We start from the raw sequence: 21464 nt of genomic DNA on the forward strand, positions 1-21464 counted from the left end.
AAAAAATGAGTCATTTTTGTGCATCGGCACTAATTTTTTCACAATTAAGAGCAAAAAACAATATGAAATATAGATGATTAGATTTTTTCTTATCCATGGGGGGTAACTGGTCACATACTATGTGCTATACAAAGTGACGGTTGTATCCCTTACGTAGTATATGTATATATAAGATATATAAATTGTTGCTATTTCGTCAACTGGCCGATTAGCTCAATCGGTAAAGCATCTGCTTCACAAAAATGAGATCGCGAGTTCGAGTCTTAGGTCTTGCTTCTTTTTTTTTACCTCCTATTTTCAACAAGCCTAATTTAACACCTGAACTTTCAAACTTCTTCAAATTGTATTGATTAATTTCACCAGAAAGATTAAAAAACACGGATGGTGCTTTTCTAGTCGTTTTCACTGTAAAAATGTACATAAAGATTAAAACAAAAATTGATGACGGAAACTGCTTCTGTAGTCAGCCGATTCAACTCTATTTATTCACCCCTTTTGGAGCCCCTCTGTGTGTTATCACGTGGGCTAGACACTATTGATATTTATGTTTTCGTAAAGCAGAAGAGCTAAGGTGTTCTCTTTGGAAGCATTTTACGGAACTGAAACGTTCAAGAAAAAAGATATTTTAAAAACCTTCATTTTATGACGGAAACTGCTTCGAAACCAGTATACATACCGTTGTTTGTCTGCTCAGTGTGCCTGTATATTTCACTTAATGTTTATTGTTTCATTGAATGCTGACATAGTTGCATTCAATGTTTGAACACATTGCGCCATTTGCGCGCTGCTATTGGCGTCGTTCAACTCTATGTTTCTGACCGGCGACCTACTTCTTTGTCTGTCGGAGCAGATGGAACTTTCGCCGACGTTTTCTTTATATTAAGATTTTAACACTGATTTTGTCATGCTCACTGGAACTTTAATCCCTTGTTTTTCAAGTGCAACCCTAACATCCGATATGGTCCAATTATCCACATTGTCTTTGTCATATGTTCGTTTTTCTTGGCGAGATTTTCTTGAAGACGCCATTTTTAGCTCGACTATTCGAAGAATAGTCTAGCTATTCTACTCACCCTGGCGTCGGCGTCGGCGTCGGCGTCGGCGTCACACCTTGGTTAAGTTTTTGCATGCAAGTACATACAGTCATCAATGAAAGGCATATAGCTTTGAAACTTATTTCTTCTTTTTCTAGGTCAATTACCAACCTCTCTGGGTCAAGTCCCATAACTCTGACATGTATTTTGAGCAAATTATGCCCCCTTTTGGACTTAGAAAATTTTGGTTAAAGTTTTACATGCAAGTTACTATCTCCAAAACTAATGCAGATATTGATTTGAAACTTCACATGTGTCTTCGGGGTTATAAAACTAGTTGATAGCAGCAAGTCCCATAACTCTGACTTTCATTTTGGCCAAATTATGCCCCCTTTTGGACTTAGAAAATTCTGGTTAAAGTTTTGCGTGCAAGTACATACAACTATTTCTAAAAGGCATATAGATTTGAAACTTATTTTTTCTTTTTCTACATCAATTACCAACCTCACTGGGTCAAGTCCCATAACTCTGACATGTTTTTTGAGCAAATTATGCCCTCTTTTAGACTTAGAAAATTTTGGTTAAAGTTTTACATGCAAGTTATTATCTCCAAAACTAATACAGATATTGATTTGAAACTTCACATGTGTCTTCGGGGTTATAAAACTAGTTGATAGGATCAAGTCCCATAACTCTGACCTTCATTTTGGCCAAATTATGCCCCCTTTTGGACTTAGCAAATTCTGGTTAAAGTTTTGCGTGCAAGTACATACAGCTATTACTAAAATGCATATAGATTTGAAACTTATTTTTTCTTTTTCTAGATCAATTACTAACCTCACTGGATCAAGTCCCATAACTCTGGCATGTATTTTGGGCAAATTATGCCCCCTTTTGGACTTTGAAAATTCTGGTTAAAGTTTTACATGCAAGTTTCTATCTCCAAAACTAATGCAGATATTGAATTGAAACTTCTCATGTGCCTTCGGGGTTATAAAACTAGTTGATAGCAGCAAGTCCCATAACTGATATGCATTTTGGTCAAATTATTCCCACTTTTGAACTTAAAACTCTTTTGATATTTAACTTTTTTGGGTAATATTTTCCTGCTTCTGGGTCAATATTTCGAATAGTCGAGCTTGGCTGTCTTACGGACAGCTCTTGTTTAATTGTTAATCAATAGCTATTCGATCGAGTTTAATATTGATCCTGGATCTGCACTGACTGTTCTTATTTCCAATTAGGCTGTATTACGCATTAAATGTAATCCTTCATCAAATGTAGCGTATTTAAATATCCAGAATTATTCCGTATATTAGTTATAAATTAAATATAAATGTACAACTTTTTAGCTCACCTGTAACAAAGTGACAAGGTGAGCTTTTGTGATTGCGTGGCATCCGTCGTCCGTCCGTGCATCCGTGCGTAAAATTTTGCTTATGACCACTCTAGAGGTCACATTTTTCATGGGATCTTTATGAAAGTTGGTCAGAATGTTCGTCTTGATGATATCTAGGTCAAGTTCGAAACTGGGTCACATGCGGTCAAAAACTAGGTCAGTAGGTCTAAAAATAGAAAAACCTTGTGACCTCTCTAGGGGCCATATTTTTCATGAGATCTTCATGAAAATTGGTCAGAATGTTCACCTTGATGATATCTAGATCAAGTTCGAAACTGGGTCACGTGGGGTCAAAAACTAGGTCAGTAGGTCTTGAAATAGAAAAACCTTGTGACCTCTCTAGAGGCCATACCCTTGAATGGATCTTCATGAAAATTGGTCAGAATGTTCACCTTGATGATATCTAGGTCAAGTTTGAAACTGGGTCATGTGCCTTAAAAAACTAGGTCAGTAGGTCAAATAATATAAAAACCTTGTGACCTCTCTAGAGGCCATACTTTTCATGGGATCTGTATGAAAGTTGGTCTGAATGTTCATCTTGATGATATCTAGGTCAAGTTTGAAACTGGACCAACTGCGGTCAAAAACTAGGTCAGTAGGTCTAAAATTAGAAAAATCTTTTGACCTCTCTAGAGGCCATATTTTTGAATGGATCTTCATGAAAATTGATCTGAATGCTCACCTTGATGATATCTAGGTCAGTTTCGAAACTGGGTCACGTGCGGTCAAAAGCTAGGCCAGTAGGTATAAAAATAGAAAAACCTTTTGACCTCTCTAGAGGCCATATTTTTCATGAGATCTTCATGAAAATTAGTGAGAATGTTCACCTTGATGATATCTAGATAAAGTTAAAAACAGGGTCACGTACCTTCGAAAACTAGGACAATAGGTCAAATAATACAAAAACCTTGTGACCTCTCTAGAGACCATATTTTTAAATGGATCTTCATGAAAATTGGTCAGAATTTTTATCTTGATAATATCTAGGTCAAGTTCAAAACAGGGTCACATGAGCTCAAAAACTAGGTCACTATGTCAAATAATAGAAAAAACGTTGTCATACTCAAAATTGGGTCATGTGGGAAGAGGTGAGCGATTCAGGACCATCATGGTCCTCTTGTTTGTTTCACTATTGTAAATTGGAATCAACTCCTGTTTTAACTGCTTTCATAGGTCTTTTATGAGATCAGGTTTGTCACTATCATGTGTTTCATTCTTATCATCACTTTGTAACTCATGAAGTAGTTGCATTACTTTGTCATATTCCTTTTCAATCTCCTTGACTTCTGATTATGTCGGTAACACCTACATTGTTTTTACTTGCCTGTGCAGAAAATGAACAGGAAATCCTGAGACTATCCAAGGAAATCCTGAAATTCCTGTTCCCAGGACAATCCTTATTTATTAAATGTAAAAAAAATAAAAGGACTGTAATGTTGTTGAAAATAATTTTTTATCAAAAATTGAATCACATTAAACAAACAAATTCAGTAATTTCATTCAGAATTTCTGCTACTTCGTGCTTCCTGCGCTCTAGTTTGAGGCGATCTCTCATCTTCATTCTGACTGCAGGCATGAGAAAAGGAAATTTCGAAATCAGAGGTACTTTAATCGGCAAGGGTCCAGGGGGAGACTCCTGAATTTTAGCATTTTAGAGGACTTTAAAATGCCTTAAAATTGTGCCCAAATCCTTGTAATTACATGTTCATTTCAGGGCTTCAAATTAAAAGGAACAGCTGCGAGTTCAAAGTTACTTATTAATAAACTAAAATAACTGTTTTATTTGGCAGATTATATATAAACTTTATGCATGGAGGCGTGCACTTTTAGCTCATAACAATACTGTGGTAAACGCTGAGGATAGCGGATAAATTATCCGCTATTAATTCATGCCTCACTTACTGACGTTGAATTATAATATAGCTAGATTTGTAGTAAATAAAAAAAAAAAGACAGTAACAAAAGCAAATAGAATCAGGAGTTTCATTTTCTACAGATTTTGTACAGATGAGTACTAATATAAATGATAATTGGACAAGTTCATATGACTTCTATGGATCACACACATTGTTTTTGACATTGACTTTTCATTCTATAAAGTGATTTAAACAGAGTCAATAATGTTGTCATTTTATGAAATTTATCAAGGTGAGAAAAAGAGAAATATAGCATTTTAAAATGAAAGTAAATAAAACTGCCCACTTAGTCTGAAAAGTTCAGAGTCACATACTTCATCACTTACTGTAGTCTTATTTTTGTTTGATGACTTTGGTGACTTTTTTGGTGACTTCTGTGTATCTTCTTTCTGTCCGCCATCAGTGTTGCTACCAACTGGCTCTGCTAGCTGTTTCTTTGTTTCTGAAGTCAGCTGTCAAAAAACCCTCTACAGTAAGTAAGAGCTATGTCGGCTAATTGTAAATTTATTACTTGAAGTATGTAAAAGTTCCCTCTAAGGTTTTTTTTTCTAGAAAAAACTAAATATCTAAAGAACTATTTGTGTAATTGTTAAAAATTGAAATTATCAAACTTAACATTTTGTAGATTTGAACATGAAATATAAGATTTAAGATTGATATTCTGAGTTTTTAAAGTAACTCGGATTGCTAAATTACTATTGAAACTGGTTTTGAGGAGAAAATGTGTAGCCATGACCATGCTTCGAACCTCAGACCTCTGGCCCACCATGCCCAGCATTCAAATACTGAGCAACAGAGACCACCTTATATGAGGACAACCACATTTCTCCCCACTTTAACAGGACATTTCAAATTTATTGGCAAATGTCGACACAAATCAATGTTCATCTCAAATACCCTAGCCAGTGCTTCACCCAGTAGAACTCCAAGTTAACTGTTAATTATTACAACATGACAATATCACAAAGGAATGGCAGTCAATTCTTTGGGCAGTGTGAATTGCAATTTATTTCATAAAATTCACTTATCCGAATTCATGTTTGTCCGAAATTCTGTGTAGTCTGACATTAACTCGCCATTTTTTGTTAAATCGTAGTTGATTTTTATGCCCCCACTTTGGGGGGGGGGGCATATAGATTTGCTCTTGTCCGTCCGTCCTTCCGTCCATCCGTCTGTCCGTCCGTCCGTCCTTCCGAAAATGTTGTGTCGCGCGTAGCTCTGAAAGTATTTGACGTAGAGTCACAAAACTTTACAGGAATGTTGGTCAGCATGTGTAGTTGTGCACCTGGGGTTTCGCGTCCGGATTCATTCAGCCCTGTAGAAGTTATGGCCCCTGACTTTGTAAAAATTGGTCATTTTAATGTTGTGTCGTGCCTAGCTCCAAAAATATATGACCTAGAGTCACAAAACTTTACAGGCATGTTGGTCAGCATGTGTAGTTATGCACCTGGGGTTTTGCGTCCGGATTAATCCAGACATATAGAAGTTATGGCCCCTGACTTAGTAAAAAATTGGTCATTTTAATGTTGTGTCGCGCATAGCTCCAAAAGTATTTGACCTAGAATCACCAAAGTTTACAGGAATGTTGGTCAGCATGTGTAGTTGTGCACCTGGGGTTTCGCGTCCGGATTCATTCAGTCATGTAGAAGTTATGGCCCCTGACTTTGTAAAAATTGGTCATTTTTATGTTGTGTCGTGCCTAGCTCCAAAAGTATATGACCTAGAGTCACAAAACTTTACAGGCATGTTGGTCAGCATGTGTAGTTTTGCACCTGCGGTTTCGCGTCCGGATTCATCCAGTCATGTAGGAGTTATGGCCCCTGACTTAGTAAAAAATTGGTCATTTTAATGTTGTGTCGCGCATAGCCCCAAAAGTATTTGACCTAGAATCACCAAAGTTTACAGGAATGTTGGTCAGCATGTGTAATTGTGCACCTGGGGTTTCGCATCCGGATTCATTCAGTATTGTAGGAGTTCTGGCCCCTGACTAATGTCATGTAGTGGGGGCATCTGTGTCCCATGGACACATTTCTAGTTTGCATGTTGTGCAAATATTTAAATTGAGATGCATAAATTCGGTGTGAGCACTAACCTGTCTCATCCTCTGATGGCTTGATAAATATCGAGGTCAGCGAAAACGAAAGTACACTTTGGCAGGTGGCGGTAAAATGACTTAATTTTAAGACTGGTTTACATATTGTTTTGAAAACTACGGATCAGCGACTTTGATAGTATTTAATCAGTGTAAAATCTCGCATGCACATGTTTACAATTAATTGGCTACGGGTAAGATTAAATGGTTAATTGTTTTCAGATGGTGACAGTAGGTGGTAAGATAATTAATGCCTCAGGCGTGTATCTCTCAATAAACAAGCTAGGGATTATAGACAACTATAAAAATTGTATTTTGAAGAGTATTTCCGGGCTACTCGATATTGAATTTCAAGTATTTTCTAAAGGTCTACATTGGGTCCGAGATACGATTTTTCGACGGGGGACTTTTTTTTTAATATTTTTTTTTTTATGGGAGGTTTTCATGTCCCGGCGGGAGACCTGGAGATGTACTGAAAATATGGGAGAAAAAGGCTCCCGGCGGGAGATATGTCATGTATGTTATTGATTAGAGGTCAGTACGTCAAACGTCTAGTGCACAGTGACCAAATAATTTCAGTTCCTTATGTAATTACTGAATGCATTAAGGGTGAGTGGAGCATTTCGTGTTCTACATGCTCTTGTTACCCTTAGTATCTTCATGAAACTTGATCAAAATGTTTATCTTTTATCTTGATGATCTCTAGGCCAAGTTCAAAACTGGATCATGTTTTGTCAAAAACTAGGTCACCCACTTAAATCAAAGGAAGAGCTTATTAACACTAGAGGCCATATTTATGACCCTATTTTCATGAAACTTGGTAAGACATTATCTTGATGATTCCTTGGCCAGTTTTGAAACTGGGACTTGTCAGGACAAAAACTAGGTCACCACTCCAATCAATGGAAAAGCTTGTTTACACTGTAGATGCCACATTGATGACCATTTCTTCTTGGAACTTGGTCAGAATGTTTTTCTTGATGAGTCAAAGGCCAAGTTTAACAGGTGAATAATAATATCAATCAATGATAACTTAACATTGGTTCTGGCGGTTTCTTTTGTAAGGCCAGGTACATCATTCCAGTGCCTAGCTCCGATTCTAAGCCTGCTTCTCTAATGTTTATTACAGTTATGTCCAATAAGTCTTACATTGGTCCAAACTCTTGGCATTTTTCACACTCATTGTTGGAAATTTTTCAATGCATTCCATGTATTTTCCAAGTCTTCTCCGTTAACCACCATATTTTCTCACTAAGCGTTGTTTTGCAGCATCATATGCTGATTCTGAATGACCTAAATCTTTGATGGCCTTGAGTGCCTTCCCTTTTAGTTACTGCCTAAGTTGTAAAAGCTTATATTCCTTTGTAGTGCACTGCTGGTGCATTGTCAAATGGCAAGCATTTGTCAACATAGTATTTGCCATCATATTTGAAACCAAGCAATTCAGTATCTTCAATATTTATTGGCAACAACCTGAATGCATTTTTTATATCTTACTTGAATAAATTGCAATTTGGACCAAAGTCTTGTACCATAAATACTGCTTTGTCAAAGCTAGTATACTGAACAGAGTAAGTCTGGATCAATAAAATCATTAATAGATTCAAATTTAGGACAAGACAGATGATGTGTAAGTCTAAATTCGCCAGGAGTTTTCTTAGGAACCAAACCTCTAGGAAAAACTTGTAAATTTGATAGTGGTCTATGAATGAAAGGGCCCGCAACCCTACCAGCTTTAATTTCTTTTTCAATTTTCTTTTGAACAACAGACGGATTATCATATACTGAACTTAAATTATTAGATTCTCTTGCTGTATGCGGACCTGAATAATGTAAATTAAAACCATGAGTAAAGCAGTTAAAAAGTATGAATGCATCTTCCCACCTGGTGTGGGTTGCCTTTGTAAAGTACAGCGCTACCACAAATCTTGGTTCATGTGTGACCAATTTGATTTGGATGTAGCTTATGACGCAGCCAGAACTGCTCGTCATATATACGCCAAGCCAGACCGCCATATTTAGCTGCCGCTTCACAAGTAATATAATGCAATATAAACATATAATGCAGTAATCCAGCAATTTCATCAGCTTGAGTTGTTGAATACATGGACATAAAAATAACAAAATGCATCTTTATGCTGATCAGTAGAAGGAATAACATCATCATTCTTTGTTTGCCTTTGGCCGAGATTCAAGTTTGCCGCCTTGAGCCAGATGCAAAGAGGAACCACTACAAATCTCATTTAACTTGATGTTACTCTTCAGCAAATCTGTTGTTTCAATGAACATGGCACGTGGGCCGCAATGTCATCGTCACTATAAGGTGCGCCATGCAAACTATGTAAATTGCATGACCAGCTGAGGATTTTTACCAGCTACACCACATCCTTCACCTTCTTTTTCATTTATTAATTGTGATACCTGAATTATTTCATCAAAATCGATGATAGATTGTTGGCTTCTCGAAGTCACATTTTCAGTGACAATTTTACCTGTGTTTTCCTCCGAATCCGGAGCATCTGGCAAATCAATGCGTTGCCTCTTTGATGTTGTAGGATTCTTTGCCTTCCTGTTGACGCCTCCGGGGCCTCTGTGGCCGAGTGGTTAGAGTCGTTGACTTCAAACCATTTGCCCCTCATCGATGTGGGTTTAAAACCTCATTTGGGGCGTAGAATTCTTCACGTGAGGAAGCCATCCAGCTGGCTTACGGAAGGTCGGTGGTTCTACCCAGGTGCCCGCTCGTGATGAAATTGTGCACGGAGGGGCACCTGGGGTCTTCCTCCACCATTAAAGCTGGAAAGTCGCCATATGACCTAAAATTGTGTCGGTGCGACGTTAAACCCAACAAAATAAAATAAATAAATGTTGACGCCTCCACCACGGCCAGGCATTTTAAATTTGGAAGATGAATTTCAATTTAATTAAGTAAATTTTACAAATTTTGTGTCTACACCAGCTGATCAATCTGTCAATGCGAACTGCCGAATAGACTCCGAATGATGTGACGTCATTGACAAAATATACAGTTGTAATAAAAAGATTCCGAATAGACAATAATTATTGAAATGACTAGACTTTGTTACTTTCCTTGTCTTGTACAGCTGATATAGGAGTCTATTAAAATAACATATTCTAAAATTAGCCAACATTGTAAACCGAAATAATTCTTGCCTAAAATAAACACGATTTATTAGTCCCCTACTGGTTGAAAACCAGTTTCGGGGACTATAGGAATGCGCTTTTCCGTCATTCCGTCATTCTGTCATTCCGTCCGTCCGCAATTTCGTGTCCGGTCCATAACTCTTTTATCCATGAAGGGATTTTAATATTACTTGGCACAAATGTTCCCCATGATGAGACGACGTGTCATGCGCAAAACCCGGACCCGTAGCTTAAAGGTCAAGGTCACAATTGGAGGTCAAAGGTCAACAGGGCTTTTTTCCTGTCCGGTCCATAATTCTCCCATCTATGAAGGTATTTTAATATCACTTGGCACAATTGTACCTCATAATAAGATGATGTGTCATGCACAACTTTGAGACCCCTAGCTCAAAGGTCAAGGTCACACTTAGCAGTCAAATGTTAACATGTAGTGTTTCCTGCAGACTCTTAAGGGGGCATGGTGCTTCCCTTGAAAAGGGGCACTTTTAACGCGCGGTTTGGCATTGAAAGGGCATTCGTCCAAGAACGCTTGTCGGCGTCATTTTACATACTATTTTCTCATTGAATTTGAGAATCTTTCATATCTCAGATATGGGATAGATATTTTGTACTTATTCTTTATAATGCCTACCAGGGCATGTTGTGAAAGTGCTTTCCTTTCTTTTGTTTAAAGATGACACTGATGATTCATACTTTCAAACATTCTTATTCTGTTACCCTCATGAAGTGTTAGCTTGCATTTTCAGAGACAGATGTCAGGTGATAATTAATTAGCAACAAGTTTTATTGAACAACTATCAGTGCCCAATTTTATTTTGTCAATCATATCATTTCACCACTGATTTACGTTAAGAGAATAGGCAGTTCGTCAAATCTACATGTAATCAATGACTTTGTACCTATATTGCTGATTAAACCCATTGCTCTTCCTTGCCAGTAGGATTTAGACGACAGGTCGAGTCGGAAAGTTATATTTTGCTAGTGTTTTGGGCATGCGAAAACGAAAGTAGAATGCGACGTAAAAAGTACATGCTGTGAAATTGCTAGATTAGATCGTCTGCCACTATTTTTATCACTCCCCCGTTGCTCGGATGTTTTTGCGATACATACAGTGACTGACTATGAATCTGGTTTTTTTTTTCGTCTAATCACACATTATTCAGTAATATAAACATAAATGTGAATACCAATGGTTCATTGCGAGTAATAACTCAAAATTTCGGCTTGCTTGACGCATGCGGCTGTGCACTTTCATCTTAAATTTCGGCCTTATAAAATCATTTTGGCAAATTATTTACGAAAACAAAACTAGGGCCTTGCATTTTTAGTTTATTCATTTAAATCTCGATCAGTTTTTATAACTTAATCGCTAAGTTATCGGTTATTTTCATACCGATGTACGTTTTTAAATTTTCAAGATGGCGACGACTTCTGCATCGGCGCGTCATGAAGGTGCTTCGTAATATTACAAATCAAGACATCGGTCGATTTTAATGAATTTGGTATCATTCTAAAGCTTAAACGTTTATCTTATTATTTTTATAAATAATCCGTAAAGGAATAAAATAAATCTTGTAGATAAAATCGATATAAAATATTTTGAGTCTGGTCAATTTTCATGGGTTGGTCGGCGATCGGCAAACCTTCAATATTTTATTTTTAAAGGCCTTATTAGCGCATCGAAAATGTGCGATAATCAATCTACATTTTAAATGATTACAACCTTTTAAAATAATTATCGTTTAATTGACCGTTTCAATCATATCTTCCGTAAAAAGGCTACATGTTGCTTCACCGTCGACGTGCTAAAAACAAACAAATTTTCATCTACTGTTCCCAATTAAACTATCATAAAACAGTAATTGATTGCATAATCCTGTCAGTTCTTAATCAGGGTCATTCACGGTTGATGCACCCACGTGTCGACCAGTTGATCACAGCCGCTAATTGACGGAACAATCCACGGAACATGGCCCGCGGACATTGGCTTTCCAAACTGGTTTTGAAAGGGCACTTGTCAAGATAAATATACAAGCTTCATAGAATAAAAGGGCACGTGGCGCAAACGGGCAGTTTGAAGGGCAGCTTGGCGGCACTTCAAACGGGGCATGGCGCTGCGCCATGTTAAAAAGGCCTGCAGGAAACACTAACATGGCATGAACAGGGTCTGTTTCGTGTCCGGTCCATAACTCTTTCATCCATGAAGGGATTTTAATATTACTTGGCACAAATGTTCCCCATGATGAGACGACATGTCATGCGCAAAACCTGCACCCCTAGCTCAAAGGTCAAGGTCACAATTTGAGGTCAAATGTCAACAGGGCTTTTTTCCTGTCCGGTCCATAATTCTCCCATCTATGAAGGGATTTTAATATCAATTGGCACAATTGTACCTCATAATAAGACGATGTGTCTTGCTTAACTTTCAGACCCCTAGCTCAAAGGTCAAGGTCACACTTAGCAGTCAAATGTTAACATGGCATCGAACAGGGTCTGTTTCCTGTCCGGTCCATAACTCTGTCATTCATTAAGGGATTTCAATATTACTTAGCACAGATGTTCCTCATGATGAGACAACATGTCCTGCGCAAATGCCGGAGCCCTTGCTCAGAGGTCAAGGTCACCATTGGGGGTCAAATGTCAATAGGGCTTTTTTCCTGTCCGGTCCATAACTCTGCCATCAATGAAGGGATTTTGATATTACTTAGCACAAATGTGCCTAATGATGAGGCAACATGTCATGCGCAAAATCTGGACCCCTAGCTCAAAGGTCAAGGTCACAATTGGAGGCCAAAGGTCAATAGGGGTTTTTTCCTGTCCGGTCCAGAACTTTGTCATCCATCAAGGGATTACAATATTACTTGGCATAAATGTTCCCCATGATGAGACGACGTGTCATGCGCAACACCTAGAACCCTAGCTTAAAGGTCAAGGTCACACTTTGAGATCAAAGGTCAATAGGATTTTTTTCCTGTCCGGTGTATAACTTTGTCATGCAAAACAGGATTTGAATATCAGTTGGCACAAACATTTCCCTGGATGAAACAAGATGTTGTGCGCAAAGCCCCAGCTCTAGGTCTAAGGTCAAGGTCATACTTAGAGGTTAAAGGTCAAATTCAAGAATGACTTTGTCAGGAGCATTTCTTCTTCATGCATGATGGGATTTTGATGTAACTTGGCAGAAATGTTCACAACTATGAGGCACACTTTTTTTAGAATTATGTCCCTTTGTTGTTACTATAAATAGATTATATTGTAACTTTTTTATTACTGGCCATAGGGAAAAATTGAGACCACTTTTGTGTGGTACAACATGCACGGTACATCCAAATTTTAGGTGTATTTTGATTTATCTCTACTGGTAAAGAGTTTCTTGTGGACTTATATTTTATAGATTTATTTTTTTTTTTTTTTTTTTTTTTTTAGTGTTTATTTCACTTTGTTGTTACTATAAATATCTTTTATGATAACTTTTTGTATAATCTGCCAAAAAAAAAATCCAAATGAAAACAACTGTACGTTTTTATATATGCAAATTTTAATCCAAGTTCTTTGTTATATTTTATTGTATATATAGTACAATATTGTTCATACATCATTGACAGATATCAGTTCATTATGTTATACTGCAGAAGAGAAAATTAGGTGCCTTCCAGTAGGGGATTTTGTATTGCATGGCAATACTTCATTCACTTGTTTCTATACAGAAATGATCAGTATTATTATAGATTTATTATTTCTTAAATACAGTCCACAGTGGGCATAAACTGTTCTAGTCAGTGTGACCACTGCCATTGCTATTAAAAGAGATCATTCATCTTTCTATGTTGCTTTGTCACTATCATTTAGAAGAAAGTCTTTTGAACTTTACGGTGACGTTCGATATCATCCATGAGTCTTCCCCAGAAATTCTGTTTTTATAAGCACATACTTGGTACATGTGATGGTCTTTGTTCTGATTTGTAAAAGACATTTATCCAACTTTAGTTTTTCATGTCAACATTATCTCCAACGAAATAATATCCACTGTACATTGTGAATCACTAATTTGAAATTTCAGCCTTTATATTTTCTGTAATGAAAAGAGTGTAGACAGGGGATCATTTACGTCTATGAAAATTGATTCTTCTTCAAGACTATTATGCTGTTTAACAGTTCAGGCTTCTTTCTTTCGATCAGATTCCACTAATGTTTCATCCATTCTTTCAAGTCACTTTCCCACCTTTCATCAAATTGGTCGGCTGTCAAGAGTAAAGTTTGGTATCCTCAACAATCATTAGTTGTCAGAAACTGGGAAATAATAAAAGTGAGGAACACCAAGTCAAGTTTAACTAATTTTAATCACCGGTTTTGGTTATTAACCATAACCTTCATCAGTATATAATATTTACAGAAATTCAGATATAAAGTATACAAAATAAGGACTACTTTTTGTGTAGTGTTACTAAAAATAGATAGTTTTTTTTTTTGGCACTGTTTCAAAATTTCCTGGCAATGTTCCAATTGTTTACAAGTGTTTAAATCTAGAGTTTTCAGATGTTAAAAAATACCATAAATGTTTGAAATGGAGATAATTAGTTCGTTGTCCTCATGGAACATCCCGAATTCGTCTTGGCAAATCGTTTCTGTGCTTGATGTTGCTGATACATCATCATTAGTTGTATTAAATTGTTTGAATGTTGACTTCTTGGCACCGCCTCGCGGGAGACAAAGGCTGTTCATCCTTTGCACAGCATTTAATTCCCGATTGTACAAGGATACCAGTTTGCTAGCTACACTTCCAATCCCTGGTATATGTTTGTTTTTTGTTAGCTCACCTGAGCAATGCTCAGGTGAGTTTTTCTGATCGCTCGATGTCCGGCGTCTGTCGTCCGTCGTCTGTCGTCTGTCGTCTGTCGTCCGTCGTCTGTCAACATTTAGCTTGTGTATGCGATAGAGGCTGTATTTTTCAATTAATCTTCATGAATATTGGTCAGAATGATAACCTTGATGAAATCTAGGCCGAGTTCGAAAATGGGTCATCTCGGGTCAAAAACTAGGTCACTAGGTCAAATCAAAGAAAAACCTTGTGTATGCGATAGAGGCTGTATTTTTCATTTAATCTTCATGAATATTGGTCAGAATGATAACTTTGATGAAATCTAGGCCGAGTTCGAAAATGGGTCATCTCAGGTCAAAAATTAGGTCACTAGGTCAAATCAAAGAAAAACCTTGTGTATGCGATAGAGGCGGTATTTTTCAATTAACCTTCATGAATGTTGGTCAGAATGATAACCTTGATGAAATCTAGGCCGAGTTCGAAAATGGGTCATCTCGGGTCAAAAACTAGGTCACTAGGTCAAATCAAAGAAAAACCTTGTGTATGCGATAGAGGCTGTATTTTTCAATTCTTCTTCATGAATATTGGTCAGAATGATAACCTTGATGAAATCTAGGCTGAGTTCGAAAATGGGTCATCTCGGGTCAAAAACTAGGTCACTAGGTCAAATCAAAGAAAAACCTTGTGTATGCGATAGAGGCTGTATTTTTCAATTGATCTTCATGAATTTTGGTCAGAATGATTGCCTTGATGAAATCTAGATTGAGTTCGAAAATAGGTCATCTCGGGTCAAAAACTAGGTCACTAGGTCAAATCAAAGAAAAACCTTGTGTATGCTATAGAGGCGGTATTTTTCAATTGATCTTCATGAATTTTGGTCAGAATGATTACCTTGATGAAATCTAGGCCGAGTTCGAAAATGGGTCATCTGGGGTCAAAAACTAGGTCACTAGGTCATATCACGTAAAAACCTTGTGTATGCGATAGAGGCTGTATTTTTCAATTAACCTTCATGAATTTTGGTCAGAATGATTACCTTGATGAAATTTAGACCAAATTCGAAAATGGGTCATCTAGGGTCAAAAACTAGGTCACTAGGTCAAATCAAAGAAAAACCTTGTGTATGCAATAGAGGCTGTATTTTTCAACTGATCTTCATGAAATTTAGCCAGAATGATTACCTTGATAAAATCTAGGCCGAGTTTGAAAATGGGTCATCTGGGGTCAAAAACTAGGTCACTAGGTCAAATCGAAGAAAAACATTGTGTATGCAATAGAGGATGTATTTTTCAATTGATCTTCATGAAATTTGGTCAGAGTGATTGCCTTGATGAAATCTAGGTCGATTTTGAATATGGGTTATCTGAGGTCAAAAACTAGGTCACTAGGTCAAATTAAAGAAAAATCTTGTGTATGCGATAGAGACTGTTTTTTTCAATTGATTTTTATGAAATTTGGTCAGGTTGATTGCCTGAATGAAATCTAGGTCGCATTTGAATATAGGTCATCTGAGGTGAAAAACTAGGTCACTTGGTCAAATCAAAGAAAAAACTTCTGTATGTGATAGAGGCTGTATTTTTCAGTTGATCTTCATGAATTTTGGTCAGAATGATTGCCTTGATAAAATCTAGGTCAAGTTTGAACATGGGTCATCTAGGGTCAAAAACTAGGTCATATCTAAGAAAATGCTTGTTTTATCGCAAGAGACCAATTTTTTGGTCCAATCTTAATGAAAATTGGTCAGAATATTTGTTTCCATGAAATCACTAGGTCAAACATGTTTTACACTGTTATGGAGTGTTTCTTAGGTGAGCGACCTAGGGCCATCTTGGCCCTCTTGTTTTGTTTAATAGAGACCGCCTTGGATTATATGCAGATTTTTCGCAATATTTGCTAAACGTTCATTGTCTCACTTAGTACAGGCCAAGAAAATGCTGATACTGTAAAAGCACATATTTTCACTGGGAAGCGAATTGAAATTTTGAGTATGTTCGCAAGGTCAAATATTTGCAAAATTGTAAAAATGGTATCATGCTTGAATTAGCATTATGCTAATGGTGAATATTTATACCTGAGAATTAATTTTTGCGAGATGTAGAGCCTAGCAAATATAGTGAAAATTAAACCATCACAAAAATTTCTGCTTTTACAGTAATTCATCCTCAGTCTTTGAGCATAGCATAGACTTGTTCTCCATGGAATACAAGTATTTGATTTCTTGTTGAATTGTTGTTATAACAAGGCTGACAGCCTTCTGCAACTGATTTTCTGAATCATATCGTTGTTGAAGGTCTTCCTGAAAGGGTAAAAGGAAAACAGCAAACTAATTTGTCTTGCCTTATTATGTTTCCCACACCACTGTGGTGGGAGACATATTGATTTACTCCTGTCTGTATGTGTGTCTGTCTGTCACAAATCTTGTCGGATGTCCGCATTCTTAGTCGAACATTCCTCATCCGATCTTCACCAAACTTGAACTGTCACTTAATCATCACCATCATGCACCAAAGGGGGTAACATGTTTGAAAGTCCAACAAAAATCTTTAGTATTTTAGATTCCTGCTGTGCAAGGGTGATTCAATGATTCATGGCATCACACCTTGCAGAATTCGAAAGTTTTTTACCCTTTCCATAGCATCCCTTGCAAAAATGCAGTTGAAAATCCAAGGGATTCTTTGAAAATTCATTGGAAATCATTGCAGTAAAGTTCAAGGAATTTCTAAAAATTCTTTGCAAAAGTTTGGAAAGGTTTGATGGAAAAACATTGGAAAACATTGCTGGTATTGGCACAAAATTCCAATGAATTCCTATGAATTCCAATGAAATTTGTGATGAAAATCCAAATAATTTCAAAGAATTGCAACCTAGAAAAAGATAGGAAATCTTTGGAATTTCAATAAGGCCTGGCAATGAGGAAAAGATTGCAATTCATTGAAATTTTTACTATTGTACCTAAACAGATACAATATTAACTATGGAAAACTTTAGAATACCTTGAAATTCTAAAGAAATTCCAAGAAATCCAAAGAAAAAAAAGAAATAATATCATTACAAAATTATTTTAATATAATAATTATAATTTTAATTATTAATAATATTGTGACAGATCTGGGCTTCACAAAACACAAAAAGCATAAAATTCAAAAGGGAATAACACATCTGTCAGCAGCTTTTACATCTATGGTCAAGAATAATAAAAAATCACTTAGCTTAAACTTAAAAATTAAACTAAAAGATATATTAAATATAAAAATTATTTGGTGGAAAGTTATGAATACAACAAAATCATTTTTGGAGTATTGTAGGCTCAATATAAGGTGGCATCAGAATGTCTCTTTGCTTTTCCAAAACCATCACCTGGGTCAGGAACTTCATTCCAGCCATTTCTGAAAATGATATAACATATAATATAGAAACAAATTATATTATTAATTGTGATTAAAATATAATTTTAGACAATACAATATTACCTAGTATAATAGTATGTGAAATGAAAACTCTAAAGCCAGTTTTAATTTGTAGTTACCATTTAAACATTCTACATGTATCAAAACCATTTAATTATTTATTGGACACTGAAATGAAAATATTGAGAGCACCGCCTGAGGGTATTATACTATCCCTCATCTGTGTAAGTGCTTGACCATACAATATGCAAGTTTTTTTAATCAGACAAGATTAAAAAGAAATCTTAGAACTTAGTACTGACAAAAAATTAATGTCATAAAATGTTGGTGTAATGATCAACCTGTCAACCCCAACAAAATAAATAAATTATCAGCCTTTTATAGTAATTTGTATAGTATAATTGTTTGCAAATTTTAACTTACAATTTAGTTGAAATATTCTGTAATTTATGTTTGATGGGATTTCTGTCTGTGATCTCACATCATCCTGTACATAGCATAGTCACTGAAGCCATCTGATTTCTCTGACTACATCAATTCATACATATGTGTTGAAGGCATACTTCTAATAACTAGATATGCACATTCTTTCATCTGAAAATGTTTATAGACTCTGTTGTAAGTCAGAGGTTCAAAGTGATTTATCTATCATTTTAGTACTTATTACAAGAAATAAAGAATTGAAAAATGCAATAATTAAGTATTAAATAAACAGTTGCTTCAGAAGCATAATTATCTATCATTAACATACACCTGAAAAAGTTACCTGTAACCAGGTGAAAGTTCAATCTACTGAGATGAATAAAGTTCCTGTTTCAGTCTATTAATTCTAGACCTGTGACATATAGCTTTAAAACTTACATTTTACATTAGAAAGTTTGATGTTCTTACCTGATATCCCTCTAAAAACATTTTAGAGTTTCAAGTTAGCTTTATTCCATTTGCCTCCAACAACATGAACAAAGAACTTCCTGTTTACATTCAAATTTTTGTATTCATGAGCAATTTTCTTTGGTACAATATAGTTACTGAAAGGAATACTAGAATGTTCTTAAAATATATATGTATACAGTTCATGGGAGAATTTATCCATTTATTTGCTCACAGAATTTGCAGAAAAAAAAAACAGGCAGAAATATTGGGATTATTTTTTTGGGTACAGGTGTAAAACGGCTTCAGAAGCCTGTATTTTCATTGGTCGTTATCTTGATCAGAATGTCCAGGTGTTATCAGCTATCTCTGTGCGTTAACACATCAGTATACATTGAACAGCAGTATATAAATGACTGTAAAAGCTAGATAATTAATCATTGCCAATCATCAAAGGAATAGATTTATTCAGTTATGATGATGTAACATTATAAGCATAATTTCATTAACAATTTGTTGGACTCATGACATGACTTTTAATACCTATTATCTGATGCTGTTGTTTGAGGTGTTCAATAACCAAGAAATAAATAGCTTATATAATGGGACATAATTTTATTATTTTCAATGATATATCTTGTTGCATCAATTAATAAAATGATAGAATTCTAATTTACATCTTTTTATTATACAAAATGAAAACATTGACTTAAATTTTAATTTGTTAGATTGCTTGTTTCATTTCAATTAATTTGGATACCTATATGACCATTAAACTAAGAAAAGTAATTACAGTTGGAATTAAAACTTGCTTGTGAAATAATTGCAAAAGTGTGGACTTTCCCTTTTTGAAAGAATTTATAAGCTAAAACTAAAGTCCAAGTTATTCCAATATTTTCCAAATGCTAGAAACTCAGAACACAAAAGTCCAAGGATTTCCAAAGACATTGAAATCTGATTTGAGGGAGCAAAATATAAGTCCAAAGTAATCCATAGTTTTCTGCTTTGGAAAACATTGGATTTGTTTGGATTATTTTTTCAAAGTTTTCCATAGTATTCCAAAAGTATAATCCAAACAAATCTTAAGATTTTCAATGAATTCTTTGCTGCAATTTAAATTAAAAAATCTTACTAGGAAAACTTTGCATTATCTTAAGAAATCTAAGGAATTCTTTGGAATGAGGAAAACATTGGAATTTTTTTTGCAGGGGATGTTCCACATTAATTCCTAAATTTGCAATCCTTCTGGTTTCTTTAACCTGCATACGATTTAAACGCTGCATTTTTAAAGGAGGTATAGTAAGATGCATGCCTCTCTGCCATAATGGCATCCCCAGTCTGACACAAATCTAGTAATCCACACTTCATTGTCAACTGTTTATCACTTATACTACCTGTCCACAAACCCTAGACAAATGTTATTACTCAAGAAGGGCTAATACCTAACAACGCTTTTCCATGTCATAATGTGACTTGTAATGAGAATACATGAGGGATTTATTCGCCAATGATTGTGGAGTTTCTATGTAAAATTCCGTACAGTCAATAGTGAGGCTGCAGTTTTGATATTTCCTTTTAAATTTTCTTGACATAGTTTCTAAAATAGTGGCTTTTGATGGCCAGGGTACAAGGGATGAGAGTTTAAGAGATAAATATTTAATCCGTCTTCAAGTGATGTTACTACATGTTGTCTTGGAAATGTGGAATCTCCATGCCAAGTCCTCACAAGAGTCCTAGCCTTAACCAGATCAACACCAGGAAGAATTCATCAATTAGCTGGCAAATCGATGCGTTGCCTCTTTGATGTTCTTTGCCTTCCTGTGGAGGCCTCCACCACGGCCAGGCATTTTAAATTTGGATGATGAATTTCGATAAGTAAATTTTACAAATTTTGTGTCTATTACACCAGCTGATCAGTCAATCAATGCAAACTGCCGAAAGGACTCCGAATGATGTTGTGACGTCACTGAAAATAATATATGGTCGTAACCGAAAGATTCCGAATAGACAAAATGACTAGACTGTGTTACTTCCCTTGTCTTACAGTTAATTTATTTACGTCTGATGTAGGAGTCTATTAAAATAACATATTCTAAAATTAGCCAACATGAAAATAATACTGAAATAATTCTTTCCTAAATAAACAGGATTTATTTTTATACAGAAATGATCAGGCTTATTATAGATTTATTATTTCATAAATACAGTAAGTAAGTAAGTAAGTAAGTAAGTAACGACTTTATTTCCAGAGGCTACACATTGGGTTTCCCCATCTACCATGTGGGCCTCAACATAATATATGCAGTATATACACAACATTAAACAAACATTATCAAGCATAGAATATCATTAATACAAAATGTACAATACAGGATTTAAACAAGCAAGCCAAAGAAAAGATATAAAATGAGGTGCTGTAATAATCCCATACAAACGACAAAAATAAAAATAATGCATATTTATTTGACTTGGAATTACTGTTTGAGATAGCGATGGTTCCTTTAACTGTTTAATGAAAAATGCCACTTAATGTATGAACTTTGAAATTGTTTTAGCGTTTCTGATTTACGGATGGTAGGCGGTATTTCATTCCATAATTTTGGACCAGAATAGGCAAAAGATTTACGAAAGAATTCTACTTTAGGTTTTGGAACTTTTAGTTCATTATTACTCTTTGAGCGTAGGTTGTGATTATGAATTTGATTTTTATTTTGAAATTTTTCTTTCAAATAGTCTGGTGTTGTTTCATCATTTATAGATTTATA

The 21464-nt window shown here is 35.6% G+C and overlaps 1 long non-coding RNA gene across 1 annotated transcript; it reads right to left on the bottom strand.

The window, feature by feature from the left end:
- Positions 1-17680: 17680 nt before the first annotated feature.
- Positions 17681-18791, bottom strand: LOC123546392 (uncharacterized). The gene is made up of 3 exons (XR_006685485.2): positions 18721-18791; positions 18253-18423; positions 17681-17808 (listed from the first exon to the last, which is right to left on the bottom strand). It is a non-coding gene; the product is annotated as an uncharacterized LOC123546392 (long non-coding RNA).
- Positions 18792-21464: the final 2673 nt, after the last annotated feature.

Source organism: Mercenaria mercenaria, chromosome 12 (genome assembly GCF_021730395.1).
Source record: "Mercenaria mercenaria strain notata chromosome 12, MADL_Memer_1, whole genome shotgun sequence".
Lineage (NCBI taxonomy): Eukaryota > Metazoa > Mollusca > Bivalvia > Venerida > Veneridae > Mercenaria > Mercenaria mercenaria.